Source organism: Aplidium turbinatum, chromosome 2, assembly GCF_918807975.1.
Source record: "Aplidium turbinatum chromosome 2, kaAplTurb1.1, whole genome shotgun sequence".
In the NCBI taxonomy this organism is placed as follows: domain Eukaryota; kingdom Metazoa; phylum Chordata; class Ascidiacea; order Aplousobranchia; family Polyclinidae; genus Aplidium; species Aplidium turbinatum.
In genome coordinates, this window is record NC_137473.1 from 28,631,231 (window position 1) to 28,657,444 (window position 26,214).

The 26,214-nt window shown below is 38.3% G+C and overlaps 1 long non-coding RNA gene across 1 annotated transcript; it reads right to left on the reverse strand.

Moving 5' to 3' along the window:
- Nucleotides 1-92: 92 nt before the first annotated feature.
- Nucleotides 93-26,214, reverse strand: LOC145765521 (uncharacterized). The gene is made up of 3 exons (XR_014288579.1): nucleotides 26,101-26,214; nucleotides 14,877-14,993; nucleotides 93-1,422 (listed from the first exon to the last, which is right to left on the reverse strand). It is a non-coding gene; the product is annotated as an uncharacterized LOC145765521 (long non-coding RNA).

Here is a 26,214-nt window from a genome sequence, read left to right on the forward strand (position 1 = left end):
GCTAGTTCTTTATCAAACAGACTCGTGTTTGCTCGCAGTATCTCAATTGTGCCGAAATTATGTTAGTGTAAACGTAAATCGAGGCAATTATCTCGCAGTGAGATATTAATTTGTTACCGGTACCTGGTTGAACAATTAACGTTATTTTATGATAATTCAAAGTCGCTAGATGTCGAATTAATGTAAAACAAACGTAAATTTCTTCTTGAGCATTGTTATGCAGGCAGCAAAATTCGTTATTTTTGCATTGACTTCACGTCTGTAGACGTTGAATCAATGTAAAAATGATGATTTTTGCTGTCTGGGTACGCAATGTAACCCGCCAGAAAAATTAAATAGATTTGTGCTGACTCGAACGTTGAATCAACCCAAAATTAACTTACTTTTCTCCCTGAGTTATTTAACGTAACAGCGTGCGTATCGCTACTTTTGGTATTATTACATCACTACAAATCAAACAGTGCGGTCGTGACTCGTGGTAGACTACTCTAGTATATTTTTCGCTTCTCGTTTTTTCGATTCAACGTCTGCAGATGTTGAATCAATGTAAAAACGACGGGTTTTGCCAGCTGGGTTGTGTGCTTTAGTGAATGCAAATGCAAAATCGCCCATTACGTAATCACAGAAACCCTTTTAGTTGATGGAAGTCAAGTTGCAACCGTGTTTATCTGTCTACTATTCCTTATTCACATTGCAAAACATTTCTGCAAGCTTGGAACAACAAGTGCATAAGTCAGACATAAATACAAACTTGCAAACACGTTGACAATTAAAGTATCCTACTTCGGTTATTTTATCTATAAAAGAAACCCGTTGTGTCGAATAGCACGAAACGTGTGTGGCGAAATGTTTGATGCCAGGCGTTGGAACTTCGATCAAAGCATTCTCCCTCAGTGTTCAAAATGGCGGCGCTGACGCCTTGGGAGTTTCTCGTGTGAAGCGTCACTTTTAGACCTTGCTTTGAAAGTAGCCTACCTGGCGCAAGAAAGTTTACGTAAGTCAGCATTCTTATGATTGCATCACGTGATGCCCCCCCCCCCCCCCCGATTGTTCCTCGACCTGACGACGTTTAGTCCTTTCTCAGTTTTTTTTTCGTTTTTATTTTCCTTTTTTTTTCTTTTTTCTTTTTTCGTAAGGCACGGCGTTTGTCGAATAGTGATGGCGCGTGTCGAGTGACCTCGTCACCGAAAAAGGCAAAAATCGCAGCCCTGTGTATGCATCAAAACCCAAGTAACAATGAAATAAATTTTGAACCTTTCAATGTATTTGTCCTTTTTTAGTAAGTAAAGTTATTTAAAAAAAAAGTGTTGTCAAGTAGTTAACTTGCTTTTATTTTTCTTGGTAGGGAGAGGTGGAGGCTCATCATCTTCATTGCGAATCCCGTCAACCTCATCCAGGACTATGCTGCTTGCAGTGGTAAATCTGAAATTCCAGAAGGAAAACAAACTACCGTAATTAACTTTTTGATACGTTTAGCAACCCCGAAATCACCCACCACAGTAAGACATTTTAGCAAACTAACGTAGTTCTTCGTGTTTAACAAAACAGTGCTAAGAGTTACCATTCTACTACGTAAAAATAAATAGGTCTTCTTCATGCGTTTGAGGCCGCCGCAGATCACATCCAGGTGCAGCAGCCAATGGATTGTGTGTTCATCGAGTGTTGTGAGGTCCACATATCTGTCCTGGGATCGATGTACAGGACAATGATAGATAAAGTGGTGCGCAGTGTGAGAATCTGAGCCATACGCACAAGATGGTGAATCGGCGAGGACCCATTGGAACATGTTCCTGTTGAAACGGCCCACCCCAGTCCGTAGGCGATTGAGCTTCACCCATTCCTTCGGAGGTAGTTTTGCTCTGGGTGAAGTGTTGGTATTGGGAAGGACTGCGAATTGGGTTGGTCTCACAACTTCTCCCCTTCACTGTTCCAAATCTCGGAAATGTGGAAGTTGGATTTGCAGATAGCTGCAGCATGTCAGGAAAACGGGGGTCGAGATTTCAAGTACCGGGGCTTTTGGGAGTGCAAGTTTAGGACAATCTGGTTGAGGAGGTGGTTAACCCTTGACATACCTAGTAGGACCAGACTGCGTACGTGTTTTTTTCTACGAAGTCTAGCAGGAAAGTCAGTGGGAGTTGGAAGCAGGCAACCAGTAACTATTCTCATGGTGGTGTTGAGGGCAGTGCCAATTTTGCAAGTGTGTACGCTGCGGCACCAAGTGGGGGAAGAATATTCGGAGGTGCTGTAAACAAGTGCAAGAGCACTTGTGCGGAGTGTGGATGTACTAGCGCCCCAGGATGTTCCAGCTAGACATCTTAGCAAATTGTTGCGTGCTGATAGCTTAACATTGTGTTTGTAGATTGATTGTCGGTAAAGCTTCACTCCTAGGTAGGTGGGACACAGCCCAGGTTGTGTGAGAGTGGACTTCCGTTGAGACTGACAATTGGGGGATAGAATCCGTGTTGCAAAGGTGAAGAGGTGTGACAGTGGTCTTTGCCAGGCTCAGTTTCAACATCCACAGTTTCAGGTAGTCTGCGATTTAGGCCATGTCATCTGTTAGTGCTTCCTACGTCAGGTTGACTGCTTGATGAGTCGAACAGCGTACGTGCCGAAATCCAGCTTGTTCTTTTGGTAGCTGGGGATCAACAACTGGCTCGAGTCTAGTTAGCAGGAGCCGTTCCAGGATCTTGTATGGGACGTAGAGTAGTGATATTGGGATCATCAGCTGGCTTGTTTGGTTTAGGTAGTGCCACTACAGTTGCTTTTTGCCAGATTTTAGTTATGGCTTGAAGGGTCAGACAAAGAGAATAGAAACTTTCCAATCATGCCAGACATTTGGGGCAACAGTGCCCTAAGAATTGTGGAGGGATATTCCCGGGGGTCAGCAACTATGCGGAAAATCCGATTAGGAGAATTCCCTATTCGGAGACAGCCTTTTTCGGAGAATTGTAAAATCACAGCAGTATAATGTATGTTGAAAGGAATTAGCTTACAATAGAGAAATGAATGATAACACTGGTCAACACAAATTTTTTGGCAGACAAAGTTAGAGTGTTTTTGGGGGTTTTGAAGGGCGCTGATTCCGAATATGGCCTTAGTTTTCCCGAATTGGCTCTAGTTTTGGAGATATCGCATAGGGTCATTTTGACCAAAATCCCATATTTGAGCCTTATGCGCAAGATCAAAAAAACGATTTAACAATATTAAATATTTCAGAAATGCAATTTAATGGTCAATTGTGAACAATAAAGACAGTTTTAAGTTTAAATGCAGCAACATCACGAAATTTTTAGGGATTTTATATTAAATTTGTCATACTTGAAAACTTGATGTTACCGATGTCATATAGGCTACACAAAATACACAATCATATACCGTACAGTAGTGTAAGTACATAAAACACTAAAAAATGTTGCATTAAATCAGTCAATCAAGCTTGTATTATAAAATTTAGATAAAAGGAACCACATTATCTTTTTCATTGTAAATTGAAAATAATGGTATGAAATACAATAAGATTAAAATTATTAACTAAATTTGCCCCGAAAAAATGTCTCTTGTAAGATTTTCGCTTGTGAGAAACTTTTGGGCAGTTTCTCAACAAGTTCCAGCAATAGTCTGCCATCATGTGCTCATTCCATCTGCCCTGATATCTTTCTTCCATTGTCTTGGTGGAACCTTTCTCTCTGCTCTTCACTGTAATCACTCAGATTGTCAGGAAATCTGTCAAGGTGGCTGAATAGGAAGTGAACTTTAATGCTCATGTTAGCTCAGATAACATCTTCCGAACTAATTCTCTGTAATTCGGTGCTTTGTGATTCCCCAAAAAGTTTTGTACTACATCCTTGAAGGAGTTCCATGCAGTGAGTTCATTGCTGTTCATCTGACTGGTGAAATCCGTAATCTTTCATCAACGTTCGAATCTGAGGTCCATCAAAGACACCAGCTTTAAGCTTTTCATCGGAGAGTCCTGGAAATTGACTGCAAATGTACTTGAAGCAATTCCCCTCCTTGTTTAATGCTTTGACGAGCTGCTTCATTAACCCTAATTTAATGTGCAGAGGAGGAAATACAATTCTATCCATGGGAACTAAAGGTTCATTGATTACATTGGCTGTCACAACTTGAAGACTGGTGCGTTCTGGCCAGTTTTTCTTGCGCCAGTGCTGGGTTCTCGTCCTGCTGTCCCACAAGCACTGGGAGCAAGGACACGGTACTTGGTATAAACACTTTGTTGACCGATTAGAAAACTGACCATTTTTATGTCAACACAGATGAGCTACTTATGGGTATTGTAGTCAAGCTTTTCAAGGACAAGTTTGATGGCATCATACTCCTCTTTCATCTTGGGAGAATGTCCAATTGGTACAGGAGCAAAATGTAGGACGGAACGTAGGACTTTACAGTAATTTTTAAATTAGCTTTCGTTACTAATTATTATGCCATATCAAACAAAATTGATAAGATTTACGTACTTCTTGGTGAAATGTTTAGGGGGTAACTACAGGTAAATACACTAATTTGGGCTAATCTAGGGGTATAGGTATCTTCTAAACTAGAGTCAATCTGGCAAAACCAATGTCATATTCGTAATCAGCGACCTTGAAAACCTCAGAAAACACTCTTAGATGTCCTGCCAAAAAATTTTTTTCTCATTTTGTTGACCAGTGTAATGATAGATTGGATTGTTGTAAAGACCATCTGTATGCACTATGCAATAAGCTATGGCAGCAGTTTCCAAACATTTCTCCGAAACGTTTGTACACGATTTGTGCAAAAGGAAACTTATGCTGACTAAGTATAGGTAGTAACTAAGAAAAACATTTCCAAAAGCCATTCGATTTGTTCAAAGAACCCAATTAACAATAGAGGTTAATGAGATAAAGTCTCAGCAAAAAAGTGTCAACGAAAAAAAACAGTTGCCAAATAGCGTTTGACATAATCAACTAATTTAAAACCTAAGTGCCAGTTTAAAATACAAATTGTTTAGAAACAGAAGGCATCGTTGGATTTTTAAAAAATCTCCGAAAAGGGCTTTTTCCGAAAAAGGCCGTCTCCGAATAGGACTCTCCCAAACGGGCCATTCCGTGTTATCGGGCCCTTGTGCTTTCTCTCTTTTAACTTGTTTGATGACAGATGCAAGTTCTCTGATGCTGAAGGGGGCTGACAAATGGCCATCTGCGCTTGGGGGGTTCCAGAGCAGGGTCTGCTACTATTGGGAGAATCCGTTCGGAGAAATGGCTATTCGAGACAGCCTTTTTCGGAGAATTGTAAAATCACAGCGGCATATATATAATTATGTATTCAAAGGAATTAGCTTAGAGAAATGAATGAATGATCACCCAATTTAAAAGTTAGTTTTAACAATCTTGCTTTCTGTTGCTTAACATTAAGATTAAAGTATTTTTATAGCCTACCGCCCTACCTGATAATATAATAATCCGCCATAATTTTCAAATGGACGCATAAACTGTTATTTTTTGTTTGTTTTGTTATTTAACACCGATTGAATCATCTCCGGCGTTTTTGTATTGACTTGTTAAACTAGGGATTGGAATTTTCTTATTGTTGAGGATTCGAATTTATTCTAAGTTTGCATACAGACGGCGACGCAGGATACGTACGTCAATTTCATGTGTGCAAACATTTTAATTTATTAGTTCAAAAAAAAAATTTAATTCGTATTTTATTTTTGGCTAAATTTCATTACAATTTATTTTTCTTTGTCGGGGATGCAAAAGAAACGATATTGTGGAATTAAATACTGAAAAGTTTGGGTGTTCATCAGGACAATTATCGCTTCTAGCACTAGTTGCAACGTTCATCTGATGAAATTGAAAGTAAAAGTATCAGCAAACAAGATGGTTTATTGCTTCACTGACGTTTCGCGCACCATGACAATGCGCATCCTCAGGGCGAATAACATACAAAATAAAATTTCACAAGGTTATATACTGCAGTGCGATTGAAGGCAAGAAAAAATAAAACACACAATATTTTAAAAAATTGGCCAATGATGTGTGAGCGGTTACTTTCCACGTTAAATTACGTAAAAACTTATAATAAACCATCTAGCTACCATCTTGTTTGTTGTATAAACTATCTTGTTTGTTGTTACTTTTACTTTCAATTTCATCAGATGAACGTTGCAACTAGTGCTAGAAACGATTGTGGAATTAAATACAAAATTCTCTAAATAAACCGAAGACGCCGTTGGATTTACAGAAGGCGTCGTTGGATATTCAAAAAATCCACAAAATGGGGTTTCTCCGAAAAAGGCTGTCTCTGAATCGAGATTTCTCCGAATCGGATTCTCCGAAACGGGACATTCCGTCCAGTACCTGCTGCATTCCTGCTTCACTGCAAGGGCGTGCTTCTTATTTGTCACTTTACATTGGCCATTGGCTAGGAGCTGTTGTGCTATGGTGTAAACGGTTACAGGGCATCGTTTAGGATTGAAGGTGCGGCCTGTAAGGCGATTGCAAGTTTTCCATGCAGCTCTGCTTGAGTGGGTGAAGTCAATGCCTTGTACTGTATCTTCCCAATGCTGTCTACGTTTAACATTAAGGTGTTCCAACCGATGCAGTCATGGATGTCTCTTAACTGGTTTTTGAGGCCAGGAACGCATCATAGCGTTTGTTGCATTCTTCGTCCCAGGAAGGTACGATTTGACGACGGTATCCACAGGGGATGGACTTCTTTGCTGCCATGAGTAAGGTTTTGCAGAAGGCTTTATAAGACTTCTCCACCCGTCAGAAGTTGGTTCTGGGAGGTAACGGGTTTTCTTTTCATCCAGGAGTGTGAACTTGGTCCAGTTTGCCTTGCAAAAATTCCACCTCTTTACAGGTTTGCTTGGGACTGGGTTGAATGGGTTTTCAGGGGTGATGAGCGGTGGTCTACGTTGGGACTTAGAAAAGGGGATAAGGATGGTACGGTTTGGTAAAGGTCCTTTTAGGTTGGCAAAGGCCAGATCCGGATTAGTTGTTGTTTTCCATCTTCCTGACAAAAAATGTCTGGTTCTTTTGGGTTGAACATTGACTGGATACCAGTGACAGCTGCCCATGATTTAAGCGCTATGAAGTCTGCATTTGAGTGGTGGTAGCCCCAGGATGTGGTGTGGGAATTGAAGTTTCCGCATACATGCATGGTGTAGCAAAGGCGGGAATGGAGTTAGCTTGCAGACGTGTATTTGGTGGTTTACACACGTTGATCACAGCTGTGCCTTCGATTTCAGTGGCTGTCCATTTAACTTCACAGTCAGGGTTGGATGAAGCAATCGGTATCCACTTAGCGGAGTTCCTCACATATGCGGCTATTTCATAAATGTTGCTATTGGTGCATGCTGCAAGGGTATATCCACTGATCTTTGACTTCGATGGTGTGGGCTTCTTGCAGAAGCAATGCTGTCACGTTATCAGGGGTCCCACTCAAAAGTTTCCTATTTTTTTTATGATTTTATGCCAAAAAAGTCAAAAATTTTATGATTTTTTATGAATTTTTTTGGTTATTTTATGATTTTTTTATGATTTTTCATCAAAATTTTATGCTTTTTTTATGATTTTACATCAGAGCTCGATGTTTTGTTATATTCAATTTTTTAAAGTATTTCTTTTTACAATTTAAGGATAAAAAGCGATTACGGAAAAACAATCAATGCAAGTCATCACGTCAAACCCAACATAGGCTACAGCTTTTGAGTGGAAGTACAAAACATATAATAATATACTGTAAGCTTGTTATTCTTTACATTATTTCAATATGGTTAAATTGTTTAGCTCAGTTCAGAGCAAGCTGCACTTTAAAATCAAATCAACGCAACAACAGACTTGCGAAGACATTGGGAATAACCAGTAGGCTACTTCTAGGTTCTGCAAAAATCTAACTTATCATAATTCCTTTGGAACAGACCTGTTAATCAGTATTTGCTGTGGCTTGATCTTTCTAGCATGGCTCATGTAAACCAACTTTTTAGTAACATTACCGGTACTCAAATGGTCAAACTGAATGTCTAGATCACCCTGCTTTGCTGAGTGCCGTAAATCAGTTATTATATTATTATACTCTTACTACAACCAGCCTAAAAAATAAAGAAAATGAATATGTAATGTGTGAAGAAAGTGAAATATGTGATGCAATAGTGCTTTACAATAAACGAAACAACTGTTCAGGAAGCTGCAATACCATAGTGTAGAACATAGGCGCCGACTTTTCAAAAAACTTTGGGGGGCGAGAAAGGTGATGACGTCATAACCATAACGCTATTTTACTCAATCGAAATAGTCTTTGATTAAGCTTACCGTCTTGTTTATATTGACACCTAGGTCGCAAGCCGAATTTATTAGAACCGCTGCTTGAAACGATTAGTTTTACGCATGCAGCACGCCTAGTCGTAAAAATTTTGATATTGTTAACAGTTGGAAAACAAGCCGATTCATTTCCTTTTCGTGCGAGTGAATAACAACGATCAAGACAGTGAAGTTATCGAAATAAAACGCAAAAAATCATGATCTCAAGCAGAGTGGAAACCCGATACCCCTATCAGTTTTATTAACCTCGTTTCGCTCGTTTTGCTAATTACTTACCTTCAAAGCTTTACCAACGGCGAAGTGTTTTCTCTTATGTTTTTTATCGAAAGTCTTTATAGTCTTTTATCGAATACCGTATATACTTGACTATAGATCGAGATTTTCGCAAGTGATTTTCACCTCAAAAAGACAGGTTCAACTTACACACGGGACAAGCTGTTGTCACCAGCTCGGCAGTTTTCAAAATTAGCGCATTTTTGCTGCGGCAAAATCATTGCCGACGTAGATTATGGAGTGTGAAATGTTGTCGGCCGAAGTAAAAGTTTTGAATACGTTTATTTGCAAAGATTCAAACTGAATTTTCAAATTTAATGATTTCTTGTCAATTCTAAACTTTATGCACTTGTTGAGCAATATGCAAAGCTCACTAGACAAAACAGCAGAAAGAGCTATTTTAAGAGATCAATTTTTTTAATTTTGCGTGGAAGATATAATCGTTGTTATTACCGGTACGTAACATTCCATGATCGTTGAGGTCGATGTCAAACCTTAGCGGCCGCATAAAACAATGATGTCAGGTTAGCTAGGTGATAATAGCGGTAAGAGACGTCGTTAATGCAGGCAATATCTGCGACCAAGACCATTAAACACCTTTTCTTTTATCGGTTTTCGATTTAATTCTCACACATTGCGAACAAAACAATGCGTTCTGTTGAATCATAATTGATCTCACAGCGGGAAGACCTCGTTAAAAACAGCGCGTCTAATTTAGCTGGTTTACGTAATAGTGCAGTGAATAGTTATGTGACTATTCTAGCAGCGTAAGTTACTCTATCATCTACTTTGAAATTTCCATACGGTATGATTTCCAAGCTGTATTCACGTAATTGTTCGGTGTGTCGTAGTTTCAACTCGATAAAGTTTGCTAAAATCGATTTCATGTTTGAAGTCACAAAAAATCTAACGTACGATTGGATAACTCGTAAAATTAGAATAATTATTCAACCTCGCATTCGCTTTTTCGCTACCACGCGTTTTGACTTTGAAGTTGCATCTCACACGCGGGAAGGTAAGCAGTGTGTGACTGTGAGCGTGCGTGCTGTGCGCATCTCAGTAGTACTTCTGTACTTCACGTTTCAGAGAAAGCCATGCGATCAGCTGCTGTTTTGCGGGCAAGAGCAACGCAGGCTGTTTTTCGTTTTCGGTATTCTTTAAGTCCGTTTAAATGATCTAAATCTTTCGCGAAGTATTTTATCTTTGAAACACCACTTGTAATAGCCATTTCTGTTGCCCCTCAACCATAAATTTACGGGGGGCGCCGCCCCCCGGCCCCCCCGGAAGTCGGCGCGTATGGTGTAGAACATGGCTAGTTGGCTACTATGTCACTTAATTAAATGCAAGAACAGTAGAATACCTAGTTTCAAATAGCTACAGACCTATATTTTAACACTAATAGGGGCTTTTCTAAAATACGAGTGGCCACTATATATGGTTAATGCAACCCAAAGCTGATCTAGCCCTATTTCAGATCTCGAACCGAGTCATGACCTTACTTTAAATAAGTTCAGGCTTAACTCTAAACTTAAAATAAACCTCCATAGGTATCATAACCAATGATCCTTACTCGACTAGTGGCCAAAGTGACCCTATGAAAAACTATAGCGGCCATTCATAGTATAGTGCAGCCTCTTCACAACACTGAATTGAAAAATGATAGGATAATGATGATAAAATTTCTGATAGGATGATGATGATAAAATTTCTGATTCTGAAGTACAAAAAACCTAAGCCATACTAGATCAAGAAAATGCAAACAAAAACTAAGAGAGATACCGATTGCAAGTCAGCATAATTTAGGCTACTTCACACTCACAGCAAGGCAGTTGAAACACGAACAAAATAGAAATAAAAGAAATAAGACTGAAAATGGCGTTCGTTCAATTTCAAAGTCAACTTAACTTGTTGAAACAAAGTTAATTGGTAAAGAATTCCCTTTTACGATCTTTTCTTTTTAATTTCAGTTTGGAGCCTATAGCATTAGCAAGCACTTTCTCACATTTTCTTTTACGATTACGGCGATGTCAATTCTTGCTTCAGCTGCTTGAAAAACTTTTCGATCCAACGCTTTGTTTGACAATGCCTCCTGAAGCTTTGCATGCCCATCTCCAATAATTTCATCAGCAGCTTTAATGCTTGCTTCAGTTTTTTTTAATTTCATCTTCAATTTTTTCGATTTCCTTTTGTTTTTCTGCCATATTGTTGGCTTCAACAGTAGCCTGAGCACTTTCTTTCTCTTTTCTCAATTTTTCTTCAAGACTTCTTTCCTGCTCAAGGTCAGCCATATACTTTGTATGAGCACCCTTTTAGTTCTGAAACTAGTGTTCTGTTAATGGGAAAGTTTACCTCATCATCATACCGATTTAGTTCACCTTTCACCATTCTCAGTGCAACAATTGTGATTTCTTTAAGAGAACTTCTATGTGAATCAATCAAATGTTTATTAATGGAGAAACTTCTTTCAGGACTGGCATTACCATGACTTAATGTTAGAACATATTTTGCAAGACAAAATAGTTGCGGATATTTTTTTATCCCAGCATCATCTAACAGGCCTCCAATTTTTGTCCAATAATAGTCAATTCTCTTGTAGGAAGACACTTTTGGTAGGGGTGTTACTGTTAAACCATATTTGATTAGTGCTTGAGTCCAGTAAGAAGATTGGGAATTGGTGTAGCTATTTGTTACTTTCAAGATCAGTCTTTTTGTAAAAATCATCTAGAATATCCTTAGATTGATACCATAACCACTGCAGTCTTGCCTTGTCATAAAGCTCTTCTCTTAAAACAGATGTACATCAATTGCAAAAGCATTTGCAGGACACTTTTTAAGGCAATTGGAGACTGTCCAAGTTAGATTGACGATAGAAGTTGTAGCTCCAACATTATTTCATTTTTCTGGGTACAAAAATTGGGTGCAACCTAATTCGTACTCTAAACACTTCGTACCCTCATTTCGTACCCTGAAAAGATCAAGAGAAAAAATAAAAAAAAAAGCCGAAGTGGCTGATCGCAGTATCGGCAATTTTAAAATTTTCCTCCTGAAAAGATCGAGATTGCATCCCAAAAATTGTGCCTGCTTAAGAACAGATGAATGGAATGACAAATGATGTAAAAGGTAACTTGTAGCAACCACAAAAAAGTTCAGACAGTCAGATTTAAATTTCTTGTCAGCTTCAGTAAGGACTGCAATATCACTGACTAAAATTTTTGCTCGTGTTCCAGCATCAATCAAGTTCAACGGCTTCTGAAGTTCTTTGTGACATCAAGCAAAAGATTTTCTGACTCTGTGGATGATGTTTTTTTTGTTGTTGATAAATTTACTAAACAAAGCCGTGATCAGATAGCAGATTGCTGAGTAAAGAATGTGAATCAGTGGCTCTTCACATTGGAATAGGACTAAAAACTGTTCAAAGTCACCAGAAGCAAATGATACAAATGAAATATATTCAATCAAAGGATCTTTTAATGCTTCTGAAATCCTTTTGTATCTCTGGGTGGATGCAATGTTTGACTTGAAGTTTTTTTGCTGAGGCAAAAACTGCAGGAAATAATGTCAGAAGTCCCATTCAAGATTTAAGGACATGTCCGCCATGAATTTCGAGGCCTGAGTAACACATTGCTTGCAAATGGCCTCAATAGTTTCCTTGCCTAACCCTACGCTTTTTCCCAAAACATTGCTGTCAAATTATCCTTTCACCATTCTCCCACAATAACTGCAATGTCTTGAAATCTTGTCAGCGTCTACTTGTCTAGCCTATGTCTAATGACGTTTAAAACATGCAATGAAAGTATCTAGCTACGATCCTTTTCTAATTCCAGCTCCACAGGCAACGCTGGACATGATTACGCAACCACATGTTATCCTAAATCAGTGCATTCAACAGACGGCGTCACAATCGTTGCACAATAATTATTCTGTTATCATGGTTGGAACTGTTACACATTACACTATATAAATTTTTTGATTTTTACATGCTCAGTTCTCCATCACAACTAAATTTTATGATTTTTTATGATTGTGTCTAAATTTTATGCTATTTTATGATTTTTACCATATCAAGCAAAATTTTATGATTTTTTATGATTTTATGCCGAGTGGGACCCCTGCGTTATGGTCTTGTGTGAGATGTCCCAAGATATTGCATTTGGCTTTGGTAAGGCCTTCAACGTTTAGCTGCAAGATTGTTACTCCGACAGGAGGATGAATGTCTCTCTCATTGGACACCGGGGCCAAGGGTTTATGAGTCAACATAAATATGAGTTATGAGTCAAAATGTCCCAAATGAATAGGTGAAACATGATTTAAGACTGCTGTCTGCTACGCAATAAACTTTATAGTTTACATTTTCCCATTCAGATACGGCTGACTTCTTCTAGAGCGGAATGTAATAAACTGTCCTTTTGACTGAACTTAAACAGTAACCTGAAACTTCAACAAACTAAAAAATTACACGTAATATTCAGAATAACATTCTACCACAGTAAAAACAGAGTGAGACTGTTCACCAGGCATTTGATAATTAAAGTAACTTGCGTTCTTCTGGTGACTATTTACTAGGTTACCTCCTGATGTTAAAGATGATAACTAGCTTTTTGTATTTCCGACGTTTCGTCAGTCAGCACGACTGACTTTATCAAGGTGGCTAAAACAGGTTAACACAACCTGTTCAGCAACGATGGCACAACACAAAAACATACTGATAAAATGAATAAAGTAAAGCAGCAAGAATCAAGCTTAAAACACGCAACAAGATGACTGCAGGTTTAACTGAATACAGTGAATGCCTAAAACCAGTAGGCTACTTTCCAACAGCGTAAATTTATCTATCTATAGGACCACCGTCAAGAAACGTTGAAAAGACATCAGACAAGACAGAAAAAAGGATTAGCAATTACAATGATAGAGAAAAAGCTCTGAGCAAAGGAAAAAGTGAAGGTAAAGTTAAAGTAATTTTTTGTACACAGAGGGGAAGTTCTGACCATCTTTCTGGTTAAGAGCATGTTGTGCTTTCTGGTTTATGTACCACTTTTCTATAAACAATCTTTTTGTATAATCCTTTTCAGTTTTAAGAACGGTAGCGTTGGTCCAAGTAATTTTATGGTCTGAATTTATAGAGTGTTTGCAAAGAGCGGAATGCTCCGGACGTTGAAATTTAATAGCTCTTTGGTGCTTGTTGATTCTTGATTTAAGATAACATTTTGTCTGTCCAATGTAGATTAAATCAATGCTCAACGGATTTCCACGAAAACTTGCGAGCATACAGCGACCCAAACCGAAACCTTCGCTTCCTCCTTATAAATCTTTTACTTGTCTTCCTTACATAAGGGGGGTATCTGACAAAATTCAGCGTATCCTCAATGGCATAGGAATAAAGGTTGCGATGAAACCCTATCTGACAATAGGTAAATACCTTCCCTCGGCTAAAGACCCCATGAAAGAAGGAGGAGTTTCTGGATTGATGTACCAAGTTCCGTGTCATGACTGTGATTTAATCTACATTGGACAGACAAAATGTGATCTTAAATCAAGAATCAAAGAGCTATTAAATTTCAACGTCCGGAGCATTCCGCTCTTTGCAAACACTCTATAAATTCAGACCATAAAATTACTTGGACCAACGCTACCATTCTTAAAACTGAAAAGGATTATACAAAAAGATTGTTGATAGAAAAGTGGTACATAAACCAGAAAGCACAACATGCTCTTAACCAGAAAGATGGTCAGAACTTCCCCTCTGTGTACAAAAAATTACTTTAACTTTACCTTCACTTTTTCCTTTGCTCAGAGCTTTTTCTCTATCATTGTAATTACTAATCCTTTTTTCTGTTTTGTCTGATGTCTTTTCAACGTTTCTTGACGGTGGCCCTATAGATAGATAAATTTACGCTGTTGGAAAGTAGCCTACTGGTTTTAGGCATTCACTGTATTCAGATAAACCTGCAGTCATCTTGTTGCGTGTTTTAACTCTGATTCTTGCTGCTTTATTTTATTCATTTTATCAGTATGTTTTTGTGTTGTGCCATCGTTGCTGAACAGGTTGTGTTAACCTGTTTTAGCCACCTTGATAAAGTCAGTCGTGCTGACTGACGAAACGTCGAAAATACAAAAAGCTAGTTATCATCTTTAACATCAGGAGGTAACCTAGTAAATAGTCACCAGAAGAACGCAAGTTACTTTAATTATTCTACTACAGCATGCATATGCCTCACTCAATCACCAGTATAACTATACAGTATACACTAAGGCTACTATATTAAACACTGTAAACACCATACAAGCAATCACACATACTTGTTTTGCTTGGCCGGCAATGCAGGAGGCTGGTCAACGTCTCCGTAGCCACTGCTGCATAGGGAATACTTTGAAGAGCTTTTTCCGTCACAAGTTTTCAAATGATTGAAACCGGGGCTGCCAAAAAAAGAGACATGAGTAAACCAAGCAACAGCAACAGTTTCAAATATAAATTCCTCAACTTGTACCCAAAAACAGAAACTAAAATTTATATCAAAACATCTTTTTACATCACTGCCACCAACCAATAAAATTCTTTTCATGCAGTTTGAACTCCATGAACTGATTTAGAAAATTTTTGGACGCTGAATCCAAATCTGACCTCGGATTTTTTCTTCCACACTTTGAGATACGATATCAATAACGTTATTTTTGGCAAAAATTACATAATTGACATTGCATTTACCACCAATATATGCAGTGTCATAGCGAAAGATAAACTTAGGCAAGGCAGGCGAAAATAGCTAACTTACAGTACACTTAGAGTTTGTAAGTTAGTCAGCAAAACAGTTTTTGTACATTGAATCAACTTGTTCAGACGTCAAATCAATGTAAAGAAAAACGATAGGCTAGGCCAACTGAGTGATTCAACGTATTCAGACATTGAATCAATGTAAATACGAATTGTTAGGCTACTTGGGTTCTTTGAACAAATCGAATGGCTTTTGTAAATGCTTTTCTCAGTTACAACCTATATCATACCTGGTCTGCAAAAGTTCTCTTTTGTACACGATTACAACGTCTGGCGACGTTGAAACGATGTAAAAATGACAATTGGCCAGGAGGCAAACATTTTTTCCCACGAACTTTTTGTTACTTTGCATAGAGTTTATATTAATACAGTGTGAATGCAAACATTTTTCGTTGGCGTGTTTGGTTCAGTGGTTTCATCTTTTGCCTTATGTTCGTGAGGACAACGGTTCCACGTCCATTAAAGTCAATTTTTTTTCTTTAAATTAATTTTTGCGGTGCACAAAAGCTTTTCAAAAAAAAGTAAGGTTAGGGTTAATTCTTAATCAATTCGGAAAATCTTACTTTTAGAGTGACCAGAATCAAATTCTTTTCTCAACTTTTTTAAACTTGACTAGACTAGGTGTGTCTCCAGGCTACGTTTTTTTCAAGTTCAATGTTTAGATTTGGACCTGGAGGGCGAAAATTGGCTGCTGACTTTGAAGACCGCGGAAAAAAAATGTTACTGGTATAAACAGTTAATCGGTAAAAACAGTTACGCGCGTCTCGCGGTAACCAGTAATGGGCTACACTTACAGAAATATGCAAATGAGGCAAAAATTTCGCGACCGGGAGCTCGGCTACAGTACCGAAGTTGAACTTAACCAATTAGGCGGTTGCAAACATATTTCCTTTTGATTAAACCTACAGGCTACCACGTTTGGTTTGCCTTTACATTACATCCAAAAGTTTGCTGACATCAAAAATTCTTTAACTGTCTTGCGTTACAGCATCTTTTTGTGAAAAAGGTAGTTTTGATGTAAAACAAATATTTTTAATAGTCTGTTTAAAATACTAACTTACAGGCTTAAGGCACTCAAAAGTAAACACTGGATGAGATATATTTGAAATATCATACAAAATCAACAAAAAGCTTATTTAAACAATGAATGAAATGACAAATGACATAAACATGACGCAAAGAAGGTGGTTGAAACAATGTCGATTCTATAGCCCAGAATGTGTATGCTGCGAAACGGCTGCAAGGCTAAAAATGTTTGAAAACTACTTCCACAGCTTATGCATACAGATGGTCTTTACTCTTTACAACAATCCAATCCATCAATGCATTACAAACATCAACAATCCAATCAATCGTTTCATTCATTATCATTCATTTCTCTATTGCAGTGCTTCCCAACCGGTGGGTCATGAAGCTATTTCAGGTGGGTTGCGAAGCATTTCTAAATGTTACTGAATGTTAAAATTTTCTAAAAAATACCGACATTGCTATGGATCTCACAAGCTGCAGTTTGGTCTTGAACAGTACTGCGCTTTCGCCATCGCTACTCTTATCTTCACTTCATTTGTTGACTTTCGATTTTTATGAATTGTGCGCCCTTTTTTCTATTAGATCGGGAAATTACATAACAATTATGCAACAATGTAACAATTAGATGTGTTGTGTCGCATTAACTATTTCAGTACGCACGCCAGTAGTAAAGATGCCGTAATAAAGATTTCACATCTCATTGTGGGTCGCACAATAAAACTTGCATAAAAAGTGGGTCGCGAACTGAAAAAGGTTGCGAAGCACTGCTCTATTGTAAGCTAATTCCTTTCAATACCCATATGCCACTGTGATTTTACAATTCTCCGGAAAAGGCTTTCTACGAAAAAGGCTGTCTCCGAATAGAGAATTCTCCGAATCGGACTCCCCAAATCGAATTCTCCGAATAGTAACAGACCCGTAGTTTCATTTGCATAGTTGAAGTAGTAAATAGTAACAGCGGTCAAACTATGGCTTTCTCACATTGATTTGTCTATTTTTCTTCATCAATGACAATATTAATTACACTGAGCTGTGTTTAAGATGTTTTGACTGTTGCTGAATCAATTTTTTTGCATTGAATTAAGAATGAAATCAGTCTTTTTCCATCAGGTCAAGTTGTTTCTCCATCACATTTTTAATTATGCTATCTTTGATCATCATTACGCACAATGCTGTCGTTGTGATGTCATCAAAACTTTATTCAACTGCTGAATCATTTTTGTGACGTCACAATTCTCAATCGCAAAGCCATGAAGCTCTCAAAAATTTCAAATGCAAGACGCTCTTGGTTTACATCGATTGAGCACTTTACTGGAGGCACCTTGATATGCATTGAACAAAAGCTCACTGCTTGCAGTTTGAGCACTTTGGCAAGGTTGGCAGTAGTAGGCTACCATTTTTGGAGGTTAGGTTCCACAAATTGGAAAATGTCACATGGAGGTATATATATATCTCCATGGCCATACCAGTGTACCTACTACACTGAGGAGGGCGGAAGGTCGAAAAGGTGTGCGCTGTCTGCAGTTAGTCATAATGATATTATATGTTTATTACTCAAAAATTGTCCACCATTTGTTAAATACAGTTGTTTGAAGTTGTAACGTTAATTATATTGGTGACCCTGCCTGTATAGTGTATCTTCGGATTCAACATCGAAAAGTAGCCTACACCAGGAACCGTCAACAGTTTAGAAACCTCAACATTTACGCAGCTCAGTGTTATTTTTGTTCACATGGAGATCAAGAAATAAATAAATATTGTTTTGATGTCAGAATTTATAATCAAGAAGTTTTATGTGACGAAATAAAAAAGTAAAAAAACATGTGGCTGGTACAGAAATTTCTAAATTACTCGCCTGCTTTAAACCATGTTTCTGTTGTTTATTAGCCAAGCGAGGCTGCATGATAAAGGCAAAACTAGACTACAGGCGAACCACCTACTGGCGTAGGCATGCATAGGCCTACTTACTAGCAGTAGCGTTGCGTCTAAGGGGCACGTGCCCCCCAATCATTTTAACGCTCAGTAAAAACATTTTATTAGTTGTTAAATAAAAATGTCATCAGTTTGGTTTAAAAAATTTCTGAATTATGTCTAGTCTACACGTTCAAATTAGTTGCTTAACTGGTGATTTTTTTCAAACAAATTAACAAAGTTTAATGAAATTTAGTCTTGTTCGGGTAAATAAAAAATCGGTAAAATCTGGAGTCACCAGAGGTATATCATATATCAATAACTAGAGCTGATTGAAAAAACGATTCTTTTTTTAGGAATTAGTGGCCGAATATACATCAAAATAGGTCTAACATTCCAGAAAATTTTGTGGTTATTTTGAAATTAAATAATACCTAAAAAGCACAACTTCGGTTCAAACCAAATTTTGCGGCTTTGCGGCTTTACAACATGCTCTGATTGTGTTACGATACTGAAAATAAAGAGAAAATCTTATTCGTAGTCTTTGCAATCACACATGCACACATTAGAACTACAAGTCCAACGAAGTAATGAAATTCTGGTATCATCAACACGAAGGACACAAAACATTTCAATGCAGCTTTTGCAAGTATGCAAACAATATCTAAAACAGTGCATTTCAATGAAATTGCTACTTTTGTTTCAACAAAAATTTTGGTGATTCACCTTTTAAGAAATCTGCATACTAAGTGCAAACGATGTGATAAGTAAGCTACAGGGACGAACATTTTTGTTACTTTCTTGATGAGTGAAATTCTGAGAAAACTCATTCGCAGCAAAAAATCTTGCATACGATCGTATTTAATATTTCGTGTAAGCATCCAGAAAACAAATATCATATCGCTTGAGGCTGAACGAAAATGTTGTTGTGTCCAATCGTCTTCTCAAATGAACGCAGTTTGGGTTGGGTGGCTGTGCGAGCTACAGTTATACATCATTCGAAATGTTTACGTTATTCTCAGTAGTTAGGTGTCAAAACTTGCACACAAACGGACACCACAATTTCAACCAAGCCGTTACAAAAAAGGATGGAGACCAACATCAAAGGAATTTACATCAGTGTGTAAGTAATGCAAAAGGAAAATCTGCCTCATTTTGTTTTTTTAGGAAACGTGACCACTATCCTCTTAGATCTGCCCCAACTGGTATATGGGATCATGTCACAGGGAAAAATTATCAGTGATGCACACTTTGCACAGGTTAAATACAAACTTGAATCTTTTTGAATGCAAAACACTCAAGAATTCGTATTAGTACTGTAAGTGTAACATATAAAAAGCATTCACGCAACTACGGCGCAAAATTAGAATTACAGTAGAACTTGGATAACTCGTCACCCCAGGGGGAATAGAAAAAGTGACGACTTACGCGAACTGACGACCAATGCAAACAGCTAAATTTTGCCATTGTTTCATGTCGCATTAATTTCATGGTGCTCCGCAACCTAATTAAATGCGATAATGGTAAAGTGAGACGAAGAGGAAAGCAAGAAAAGAATTTAATTACGGTACTTACACAATAAAGTAGGCTACAGTAATAACGCACTTAACAGCTTAACTGAAGAACACAGATATTTTTGACTGCGTTTTGCTTGCAAGTGTCTTGTCAACCAAGTAGTCATCATTTGTGATAGTGAGCTTGCGAATTCACCACTGTCTTCTTGGCATAACATATAGTGCTGGACATTTCCAACCATCTGCAAAGCTTCTTTTGTAGATGGAGGTGGCACAGGCTCTTCTTCCTCTTGAGCCACGCACGTGCCGAACCACGCTTCTCTTATCGGCAACAGAGCACGTGCGCGCACACCCGTAATCGACCAGACCAACATACTCCACGCATGTGCGTCTGGCCCGATAGAGTGTGTGCGTGCATACGTCTTAGCGCAGTAATTTCTTCTCGAAAGAGTCTGTAAATGCCACGTCAGCATTTGGGTGAATGACAACTTAGACGAATTTTACGTCCCAGGGGAAGAAAAACAGTGACGACATAATCGAATTGACAAATTATGCGATGACCACTTAACCGAACTTGATTGTGTACAAAAGATAGGCTTTCTGCCGGGACCTGGCAATCATTGACGAGTGTTGAAAAGGAGCGATCTTCCTGGCGTCAGCACTACCTGACTACTCACTATAGAACAGCGAGCATTGTGTTTCGCTAACCATACCGGTGTAGCCTCCACACTAGCCATCAAGACTTTTCCAAAAACATGTGTTTCTCGGCAGTCGAGTGTAGCAGGAACTCAGCGATAGACACGTGTTTCGCCCATTAGGCTGGGCTCATCAGTACCGCACCACTAGTTCCTGCCACATCGTTCTCAACCGCTGCATTTGTCAGTTAATTGAATTCTTACCTTTGTGGAACGAAAACAAGAAACCAACTGTCGCCAAGGATATGCACTGTTGAAAATGAGCGATCTTCCTGGCGTCAGCACTACCTGACTACTCACTGATGAGCCCAGCCTAATGGGCGAAACACGTGTCTATCGCTGAGTTCCTGCTACACTCGACTGCCGAGAAACACAATCATTGACGACTTGGGCAAACTGACGAGTTTTCCGAAGACGAGTTATCCAAGTTCTACTGTATAATCAAATGGAGTAAGAAAGAAATTTTTAGTCAGTGTGGTAAAGATGACAATTAGTTTGTATAAAAAGCAAAATTAGTTAGTAGGTTGTTAAACCATAGATATCTTACATATAGATATGCAACTCAGCAATCGTGGAATTATCGTCACGCTCGACTGACTTTATGGACACAATCAACAATCAAGGTTGCCAGCTTGGCTAGCGTATCAATGGTAGGCTATTATTGTACGGTTTGGGCTTGGCAAGTGGTGGCTTTTGAGCTCCTTTGGAATATTTTGTTTGGCGTACATTTCAAGTTGTCACAGAATAGCCTACTATGAAAAATCAAGACAATAATCTTTCTTCACGTAGCTTATGCAACTTCTGTTTCATGATCGTTGGAACTATTAATAATTAATAATGAATAATTGCAATAGCTTGAACAAGAAACGAAAGGTAAATTTCACATTCATAGCATCACAATCTGCCGCAAAGTATAAAATGTGTCCACGGGATAATTTGTGTGGGCCTACTGTAGGCTATAGGCCCTATAATTTGGCTAAAAGCGAATAGCAGAAGTTGTTAGCCTATACCGGTATTGCAAAATTTGCAGTAGCTTGCATGACCTTAAAAGGGCACTATTGCCACCATCCAGAGAAAATTTGTGGGCAGGCGGCATCCTCCCCCCTGCTGAGACAGCTTCATTAGCATCACGGATCCAACCGCCAAACCAAGACAATTTTAATGTTTGGTACACACCATAGCTAGGCTACCAAATGCTATAGCTCATCTTTCGGTAGCCAGCAGTAACTTTCATTTTGGTAACACTCAGTAGATTAATTGAATAAAACTTCAGCTTGTCCTGGAACTACAGCTCCAAAAAAGGTCTTTACCTACTTATCAATGGTTGACAGGCTTGTTGTTAGGCATTGTCGGAAATTTTGAAGCATTTTCAGGGGTTGTCAGGCATTGTAGAGTAGCTACTTTCAGGCACTGTCTAGGATTTCCAGGCATTGTCGATCATTATCAGTGGTTGATGGGGTTGTTAGGCATTATAGAACATTTTCAGGCATTGCCAAACATTTTCAGGGGTTGTCGAGGATTTTCAGGGGTTGTCAGGCATTGTAGAGTAGCTACTTTCAAGCATTGTTGGGAATTTCCAGGCATTGTCTAGGCATTCTCTAGGATTTCCAGGCATTGTCGATCAATATCAGTGGTTGACAGGTTTGGTAGTCATTATGGAACATTTTCAGGCATTGTCGAACATTTTCAAGGATTGTCGAACATTTTCAGGGGTTGTCGAGCATTTTCAGGGGTTGTCAGGCATTGTCGGTAATTTCAAGGCATTGTCTAGGATTTCCAGGCATTGTCGATGCTAGACAACCCCTGAAAATGTTCGAAAAATGCCTGACAAACCCGTCAACCACTAATAATGATCAACAATGCTTGGAAATCCTAGACAATGCCTGGAAATTCCCAACAATGCCTGCAAGTAGCTACTCTACAATGCCTGACAACCCCTGAAAATGCTCGACAATCCCTGAAAATGTTCGACAATCCCTGAAAATGTTCGACAATGCCTGAAAATGTTCCATAATGACTACCAAACTTGTCAAACACTGATATTGATCGACAATGCCTGGAAGTCCTAGAAAATGCCTACAAATTCCCAACAATGCCTGAAAGTAGCTACTCTACAATGCCTGATAACCCCTGAAAATGCTCGACAATTCTTGAAAATGTTTGACAATGCCTGAAAATGTTCCATAATGACTACCAAACCTGTCAAACACTGATATTGATCGACAAGGGATATATGGGATATAACAAAATACAACAAATTTAACAAAGCGGCAAAGTTTCAACAATTGACCTCTTCCAAAGATTTTTCCTGAACAATAACATCATTTATTCATAAGAATATACTTGCAGTACGGTATCAAATGTTAGTCTAATACACAGATAAATTTGCATAAAGGGTAAGGTTGTTACAATTTCTTGTCTGTGCTGATTTAATGTTCGTTTGGTGTTGTTTAGAGATGTACCGATATATCAGTATCGGTGATATCGGCCATTTTTTGAGTATCGGTATCGGCAAAATTTGGCCGATACTAAACAAATAAACACGTAAAAAAGGCGTTTGCTGCGGATTTTCTACAGAAGCAAAGATATAATTTTTTTTTAAATAGTAGCTAACGTCACATTGATGTAGAAAAATAACAACCTGTTCAAATTTTTGATACGTCACACTCCCATGACTTCTTGCGCGCACGTTTTAACATTGGTTGCTTACAGTGATTCTTTTACACAAAACGTTTTGTTTCAGCAGTTTTGCGTTGTTCGATTCTTAAGTTGTGTAAGGAGACTCAATTTCTCCAATATTTATCATTTGTGTTTCTTTTTTACTCTCAGCAGAGTAGGCCTATAAAACTTGTAAAAGTTTTTCATCCATACAACGTCATGAATTAAATTATATCTCAAATTGGCATAATGACGTGACATCATCTAAACGTAACAGAAATAGCAAGAGCAAGTATCACTATAAAAAAAAACACAAAAATGTGACGCAAATAGGCAACATCAAAAGACATCTAGATGTTTTCTTTGACTGGTCAGCAGCAAGTGGTGATAACTGTGGCTGTGGGAGTTCGTTGCGCAATGCGCAGCTTACTTACTCTGACATTATTTAAGCTTGATGAGTTTATTACAATGAAAGGTGGAAATTAAATCATAAACTGATAGAACCAGCTTACTAAAAACAACCAAGTTACATGGGTTTTTTAAACGTTTAGCAACGTAAAAACGATAAAAAATTATACATTTTTGGTACCTGGGTAGTCTTGGCCTGGCAAAAGCTTCTCAACCAAACGACAAGCGCCCTTAGGGGTAGGAACTTAAACATACTGATATCCAATTGAACGAACCCGAACCACGAACCATCAGCTGTTAGGTTGTCCGTCCAATTGTGACCATTTCAGCATTCAGCCAGAGAGTTGATTATTACTTTAAACTTTTTTTGGTAATTACACAACAAACAAGCGCAATAGCAGTGGTGGGAAGTTGCATTTTTCCTTTGTTCCGAGAAACGCAACCTTGATGATGTCATGAACAGCGTAGCTTCTGATTGGTTGATGGTTCGTGGTTCAATGAGATATCAGAATGTTAAAGTGCCTACCGCCCTTAGGTTGCACATTACTTGTCGAATAGTTTTTGTACGACTACACAAATGATTTGGTTTACATTTTACATCTTATTATCAATTATGATAGCCTATTTGGAGAGTTTGCGCAAACCCTTCATTAATTTTTCAGAAACCCAAATTATGATGTAATGTTCCTTCCCTTATACCCCAGTCCTCAATCACGGTGGCCTTTCATTACTAAAACCTACTATTATGACACAACATTGAGTTGGGATTGGATTCTTGAATCTTCAAGTGCCAAGGACTTCCAAATCCGTCCATTGTCACTCATACTGATGTAATAATGCCCCCTTTGGCACCTAATATTGCCCATTTGAAGTTCCCCTTGCTGCTCTATAAATTTCCAAAGTTGGTTGGTTTTGTGGCGTATTTTGGAATTTATTTATTGTAAGCGCCAAACTTGAACACAACTAATTTTGAATTTTGGGGACTTTTGGTTTTAGACTAATTTGTCACTGTGTCAGCCGCGGTGGTGCCACGGCTTGTGTTTTAGCACAAGATCTTGTGCTTTTACTTTTGATCTTGTGTTTTAAGTTTTACCTTATTTGCATACAACTATTAAAAAAAGCTTTAAATTGGCATAATATGCCCCTTTGGCATAATATGCCATAATATGCCAATTCAGTGCCTCGGCCATTTTTTTTTGTGAAGTGTTGGTACATTAGCTTTATAGTAGAATGGAAGCACAATTTCAACAGTTTTGTTTGCAGCATCTCTTTTTGATGCTGAGGTCAGATGGTGAGCCAGGTAGCATAAAATAACTTGACATTCTGTGGGTAGTCGACTTCCATTTATTTGTTTTTCATCATCTGTTGGACCAGTACCAAGTATATATTCCCTTAAACTAGTGCCATCCATTATGATCAAATCAACACCATTTAATTTCACCTTCAATTTAGTCTTAATGTAATACCTAAAATACATAAAAGGAAACTTTAGTTACAAAAAGCAACTTTTCTGCCACCTAGTGGCTAGAATCTTTAAAACTAGCAGCAAAACTGAACTCACCACCCTCGAAAATGGGGGGTTAGACACCAGTTTTGCTTCAATTGGATGAACAGTTAAGGAGATAATTGTTGTTATGTGTTGGCCACTAGAGGCAGTATTGCGCTAGGAGAGAGTACAAAACTGCCCATACTTCTGCTTCCCATTAGCCAATTCAGGTAAATTTTTTTTAATTATGCAGAATGAAGAGGGGTATGTTTCCAAAGTAAATACGCAGTTGCATCTTGTAAGCAGCTCCATCTAGTGGCGATAATGTGAAGAAAATGCCGTTAGTCCTCTTAGAAAATGGCCGGGTGGGGGGGGTTAAACTTTGTCCAATCAAAATGAAACTTTGCAAAAGTTGTTTTCTAAGATAACCTCATAAGCAAAAAAAGTTCAGGCTTTTTGCTAAAAGTCGGGGAAAATGGTACACCCTACGCATACGTTCCTAATTTACAAAAAAATACATAAATATAACATCCAATAAACTTATACATACACATAAAACCAAAAGTTATACAATCCAATGTTAAATTTTAGCAATTGCAAAGTGCTCAAGTAGCTAGCACAGCTAACATAATTATAGAAAATCTAAACTGGCTAAGTCACGCGCTACCTAAAGTTGTATGCTAGGTGGTCTGGCAATCATCATGCGCAACACTTATTTAAGTAGTTTTCTACTTAAATAAGTGTTGCGCCTGATGATTGTCAGGCCACCTAGCATGAAACCTGAAGTGGCGCATGACTTAGCAAGTTTAGATTTTCTATAATTATAAAAGTGATACTGTACAGTATATCGAACAACCCATGAGCAATTGAGCAATGAGCATTGACCAATAAGCATGCGGTTCAATTCAAGCCATAATTGAGCAAAATTGTAGTTATGTAATATGTATATTATTAAGAAGTAGCTGGTTAGGGGGTTTAACTATGTTTTTTAAATTTAATCCAAGTGAAAACGCTTGATTTTACAATGAACCAAGGACTGGAGATAACCAACCTGTCCGTTAAGCATCCAGTTAAGCTAGCATGTTGCGGTGACGGCCATTTGTTACTTAAGCTGCTGTCACTTAATCTCAAGAAAGACGATTCCCCGTCAGATGAGCTAAGTCTG